Source organism: Diprion similis, chromosome 1, assembly GCF_021155765.1.
Source record: "Diprion similis isolate iyDipSimi1 chromosome 1, iyDipSimi1.1, whole genome shotgun sequence".
NCBI classification, from domain to species: Eukaryota; Metazoa; Arthropoda; class Insecta; order Hymenoptera; family Diprionidae; genus Diprion; species Diprion similis.
The window spans coordinates 2,050,068-2,056,816 of NC_060105.1; positions in this window are offsets into that span (position 1 = coordinate 2,050,068).

The following is a 6,749-nucleotide window of genomic DNA, read 5'->3' on the forward strand; positions in this document are numbered from 1 at the left end:
TGCGCTCAATCGATTCCTCTCGCAAAATTACGTCGGAATAGGGCCTGAATGATTTTATTGCAGCACTTTCCAAAGTCGTCGAAATTTTGGCCAAAAATCCAAAGGGGTTAGCCTTGCTTTTTCGCTCATTTTTGAAGCCAAAAATTTGTCGTCTTTGAATCGATTTGTATGACCATTTCCAGAGTAATTCGACCCCCAGGAACTCAGAAAACACATCAAAATAAGCGTAGGACCAGCAGCAGAGAAATGACGAAGAGAATCATGAGTTTTTCGGCCGTAACTTTTCAGCTATCGCTGGCAGCGTATTGGGACTGCGCTCAATCGATTCCTCTTGCAAAATTACGTCGGAATAGGGCCTGAATGATTTTATTGCAGCACTTTCCAAAGTCGTCGAAATTTTGGCCAAAAATCCAAAGGGGTTAGCCTTGCTTTTTTGCTCATTTTTGAAGCCGGAAATTTGTCGTCTTTGAATCGATTTGTATGACCATTTCTAGAGTAATTCGACCCCCAGGAACTCAGAAAACACATCAAAATAAGCGTAGGACCAGCAGCAAAGAAATGACGATGAAAATCATGAGTTTTTCGGCCGTAACTTTTCAGCTATCGCTCGCAGCGTATTGGGACTGCGCTCAATCGATTCCTCTCGTAAAATTACGTCGGAATAGGGCCTGAATTATTATATTGCAGCCATTTCTGAAGTCGTCGAAATTTTGGCCAAAAATCCAAAGGGGTTAGCCTTGCTTTTTTGCTCATTTTTGAAGCCGAAAATTTGTCGTCTTTGAATCGATTTGTATGACCATTCCTAGAGTAATTCGACCCCCAGGAACTCAGAAAACACATCAAAATAAGCGTAGGACCAGCAGCAGAGGAATGAAGATGAAAATCATGAGTTTTTCGGCCGTAACTTTTCAGCTATCGCTCGCAGCGTATTGGGACTGCGCTCAATCGATTCCTCTCGCAAAATTACGTCGGAATAGGGCCTGAATGATTTCATTGCAGCACTTTCCAAAGTCTTCGAAATTTTGGCCAAAAATCCAAAGGGTTAGCCTTGCTTTTTTGCTCATCTTTGAAGCCGAAAATTTGTCGTCTTTGAATCGATTCGTATGACCATTTCTAGGGTAATTCGACCCCCAGGAACTCAGAAAACACATCAAAATAAGCGTAGGACCAGCAGCAGAGGAATGACGAAGAGAATCATGAGTTTTTCGGCCGTAACTTTTCAGCTATCGCACGCAGCGTATTGGGACTGCGCTCAATCGATTCCTCTCGCAAAATTACGTCGGAATATGGCCTGATTTATTATATTGCAGCTCTTTCTAAAGTCGTCGAAATTTTGGCCAAAAATCCAAAGGGGTTAGCCTTGCTTTTTTGCTCATTTTTGAAGCCGAAAATTTGTCGTCTTTGAATCGATTTGTATGACCATTTCTAGAGTAATTCGACCCCCAGGAACTCAGAAAACACATCAAAATAAGCGTAGGACCAGCAGCAAAGAAATGACGATGAAAATCATGAGTTTTTCGGCCGTAACTTTTCAGCTATCGCTCGCAGCGTATTGGGACTGCGCTCAATCGATTCCTCTCGCAAAATTACGTCGGAATAGGGCCTGAATGATTTTATTGCAGCACTTTCCAAAGTCGTCGAAATTTTGGCCAAAAATCCAAAGGGGTTAGCCTTGCTTTTTCGCTCATTTTTGAAGCCAAAAATTTGTCGTCTTTGAATCGATTTGTATGACCATTTCCAGAGTAATTCGACCCCCAGGAACTCAGAAAACACATCAAAATAAGCGTCGGACCAGCAGCAGAGAAATGACGAAGAGAATCATGAGTTTTTCGGCCGTAACTTTTCAGCTATCGCTCGTAGCGTATTGGGACTGCGCTCAATCGATTCCTCTCGCAAAATTACGTCGGAATAGGGCCTGAATGATTTTATTGCAGCACTTTCCAAAGTCGTCGAAATTTTGGCCAAAAATCCAAAGGGGTTAGCCTTGCTTTTTCGCTCATTTTTGAAGCCGAAAATTTGTCGTCTTTGAATCGATTTGTATGACCATTTCTAGAGTAATTCGACCCCCAGGAACTCAGAAAACACATCAAAATAAGCGTAGGACCAGCAGCAGAGGAATGACGAAGAGAATCATGAGTTTTTCGGCCGTAACTTTTCAGCTATCGCACGCAGCGTATTGGGACTGCGCTCAATCGATTCCTCTCGCAAAATTACGTCGGAATAGGGCCTGAATTATTATATTGCAGCACTTTCCAAAGTCGTCGAAATTTTGGCCAAAAATCCAAAGGGGTTAGCCTTGCTTTTTTGCTCATTTTTGAAGCCGAAAATTTGTCGTCTTTGAATCGATTTGTATGACCATTTCTAGAGTAATTCGACCCCCAGGAACTCAGAAAACACATCAAAATAAGCGTAGGACCAGCAGCAAAGAAATGACGATGAAAATCATGAGTTTTTCGGCCGTAACTTTTCAGCTATCGCTCGCAGCGTATTGGGACTGCGCTCAATCGATTCCTCTCGCAAAATTACGTCGGAATAGGGCCTGAATGATTTTATTGCAGCACTTTCCAAAGTCGTCGAAATTTTGGCCAAAAATCCAAAGGGGTTAGCCTTGCTTTTTTGCTCATTTTTGAAGCCAAAAATTTGTCGTCTTTGAATCGATTTGTATGACCATTTCCAGAGTAATTCGACCCCCAGGAACTCAGAAAACACATCAAAATAAGCGTAGGACCAGCAGCAGAGAAATGACGAAGAGAATCATGAGTTTTTCGGCCGTAACTTTTCAGCTATCGCACGCAGCGTATTGGGACTGCGCTCAATCGATTCCTCTCGCAAAATTACGTCGGAATAGGGCCTGAATTATTATATTGCAGCACTTTCCAAAGTCGTCGAAATTTTGGCCAAAAATCCAAAGGGGTTAGCCTTGCTTTTTTGCTCATTTTTGAAGCCGAAAATTTGTCGTCTTTGAATCGATTTGTATGACCATTTCTAGAGTAATTCGACCCCCAGGAACTCAGAAAACACATCAAAATAAGCGTAGGACCAGCAGCAAAGAAATGACGATGAAAATCATGAGTTTTTCGGCCGTAACTTTTCAGCTATCGCTCGCAGCGTATTGGGACTGCGCTCAATCGATTCCTCTCGCAAAATTACGTCGGAATAGGGCCTGAATGATTTTATTGCAGCACTTTCCAAAGTCGTCGAAATTTTGGCCAAAAATCCAAAGGGGTTAGCCTTGCTTTTTTGCTCATTTTTGAAGCCAAAAATTTGTCGTCTTTGAATCGATTTGTATGACCATTTCCAGAGTAATTCGACCCCCTGGAACTCAGAAAACACATCAAAATAAGCGTAGGACCAGCAGCAGAGAAATGACGAAGAGAATCATGAGTTTTTCGGCCGTAACTTTTCAGCTATCGCTCGTAGCGTATTGGGACTGCGCTCAATCGATTCCTCTCGCAAAATTACGTCGGAATAGGGCCTGAATGATTTTATTGCAGCACTTTCCAAAGTCGTCGAAATTTTGGCCAAAAATCCAAAGGGGTTAGCCTTGCTTTTTCGCTCATTTTTGAAGCCGAAAATTTGTCGTCTTTGAATCGATTTGTATGACCATTTCTAGAGTAATTCGACCCCCAGGAACTCAGAAAACACATCAAAATAAGCGTAGGACCAGCAGCAGAGGAATGACGAAGAGAATCATGAGTTTTTCGGCCGTAACTTTTCAGCTATCGCACGCAGCGTATTGGGACTGCGCTCAATCGATACCTCTCGCAAAATTACGTCGGAATAGGGCCTGAATTATTATATTGCAGCACTTTCCAAAGTCGTCGAAATTTTGGCCAAAAATCCAAAGGGGTTAGCCTTGCTTTTTTGCTCATTTTTGAAGCCGAAAATTTGTCGTCTTTGAATCGATTTGTATGACCATTTCTAGAGTAATTCGACCCCCAGGAACTCAGAAAACACATCAAAATAAGCGTAGGACCAGCAGCAGAGAAATGACGAAGAGAATCATGAGTTTTTCGGCCGTAACTTTTCAGCTATTGCTCGTAGCGTATTGGGACTGCGCTCAATCGATTCCTCTCGCTAAATTACGTCGGAATAGGGCCTGAATGATTTTATTGCAGCACTTTCCAAAGTCGTCGAAATTTTGGCCAAAAATCCAAAGGGGTTAGCCTTGCTTTTTTGCTCGTTTTCGGAGCCGAAAATTTGTCGTCTTTGAATCGATTTGTATGACCATTTCCAGAGTAATTCGACCCCCAGGAACTCAGAAAACACATCACAATAAGCGTAGGACCAGCAGCAAAGAAATGACGATGGAAATCATGAGTTTTTTGGCCGTAACTTTTCAGCTATCGCTCGCAGCGTATTGGGACTGCGCTAAATCGATTCCTTCCGGAAAATTACGTCGGAATAGGGCCTGAATGATTTCATTGCAGCACTTTCCAAAGTCTTCAAAATTTTGGTCAAAAATCCAAAGGGGTTAGCCTTGCTTTTTTGCTCGTTTTTGGAGCCGAAAATTTGTCGTCTTTGAATCGTTTTGTATGACCATTTCTAGAGTAATACGACCACCAGGAACTCAGAAAACACATCAAAATAAGCGTAGGACCAGCAGCAGAGGAATGAAGATGAAAATCATGAGTTTTTCGGCCGTAACTTTTCAGCTATCGCTCGCAGCGTATTGGGACTGCGCTCAATTGATTCCTCTCGCAGAGGTACGTCGAAATAGGGCCTGAATGATTTTATTACAGCACTTTCCGAAGTCGTCGAAATTTTGGCCAAAAATCCAAAGGGGTTAGCCTTGCTTCTTTGCTTATTTTTGAAGCCGAAAATTTGTCGTCTTTGAATCGATTTGTATGACCATTTCTAGAGTAATTCGACCCCCAGGAACTCAGAAAACACATCAAAATAAGCGTAGGACCAGCAGCAAAGGAATGAAGATGAAAATCATGAGTTTTTCGGCCGTAACTTTTCAGCTATCGCTCGCAGCGTATTGGGACTGCGCTCAATCGATTCCTCTCGCAAAATTACGTCGGAATAGGGCCTGAATGATTTTATTGCAGCACTTTCCAAAGTCTTCGAAATTTTGGCCAAAAATCCAAATGGGTTAGCCTTGCTTTTTTGCTCATTTTTGGAGCCGAAAATTTGTCGTCTTTGAATCGATTTGTATGACCATTTCTAGAGTAATTCGACCCCCAGGAACTCAGAAAACACATCAAAATAAGCGTTGGACCATCAGCAGAGAAATGACGAAGAGAATCATGAGTTTTTCGGCCGTAACTTTTCAGCTATCGCTCGCAGCGTATTGGGACTGCGCTCAATCGATTCCTCTCGCAAAATTACGTCGGAATAGGGCCTGAATGATTTTGTTGCAGCACTTTCCGAAGTCTTCGAAATTTTGGCCAAAAATCCAAAGGGGTTAGCCTTGCTTTTTTGCTCATTTTTGAAGCCAAAAATTTGTCGTCTTTGAATCGATTTGTATGACCATTTCCAGAGTAATTCGACCCCCAGGAACTCAGAAAACACATCACAATAAGCGTAGGACCAGCAGGAAAGAAATGACGATGAAAATCATGAGTTTTTTGGCCGTAACTTTTCAGCTATCGCTCGCAGCGTATTGGGACTGCGCTCAATCGATTCCTCTCGCAAAACTACGTCGGAATAGGGCCTGAATGATTTTATTGCAGCACTTTCCAAAGTCGTCGAAATTTTTGCCAAAAATCCAAAGGGGTTAGCCTTGCTTTTTTGCTCATTTTTGAAGCCAAAAATTTGTCGTCTTTGAATCGATTTGTATGACCATTTCCAGAGTAATTCGACCCCCAGGAACTCAGAAAACACATCACAATAAGCGTAGGACCAGCAGCAAAGAAATGACGATGAAAATCATGAGTTTTTTGGCCGTAACTTTTCAGCTATCGCTCGTAGCGTATTGGGACTGCGCTCAATCGATTCCTCTCGCGAAATTACGTCGGAATAGGGCCTGAATGATTTTATTGCAGCACTTTCCAAAGTCTTCGAAATTTTGGCCAAAAATCCAAAGGGGTTAGCCTTGCTTTTTTGCTCGTTTTTGGAGCCGAAAATTTGTCGTCTTTGAATCGATTTGTATGACCATTCCTAGAGTAATTCGACCCCGAGGAACTCAGAAAACACATCAAAATGAGCGTAGGACCAGCAGCAAAGAAATGACGATGAAAATCATGAGTTTTTCGGCCGTAACTTTTCAGCTATCGCTCGCAGCGTATTGGGACTGCGCTCAATCGATTCCTCTCGCAAAATTATGTCGGAATAGGGCCTGAAAGATTTTATTGCAGCACTTTCCGAAGTCTTCGAAATTTTGGCCAAAAATCCAAAGGGGTTAGGTTAGGTTAGGTTAGCCTTGCTTTTTTGCTCGTTTTTGGAGCCGAAAATTTGTCGTCTTTGAATCGATTCGTATGACCATTTCTAGAGTAATTCGACCCCCAGGAACTCAGAAAACACATCAAAATAAGCGTAGGACCAGCAGCAAAGAAATGACGATGAAAATCATGAGTCTTTCGGCCGTAACTTATCAGTTATCGCCCCCAGCGTTCTGGGACTGCGCTAAATCCATTTCCCTCCCAAAATTACGTTGTAACAGTGCCCTGAAGAATTGATCGCAGCATTCCTCAAAGTCTTGAAAAATACCATTAAAAAGCTAAAGCACAGAAATTCTCCCGCAAGACTAGCTGCAGAAAAATGACAAAACGAAGTCTCTTCTTGAGGCTGTCACTCTTGATTCG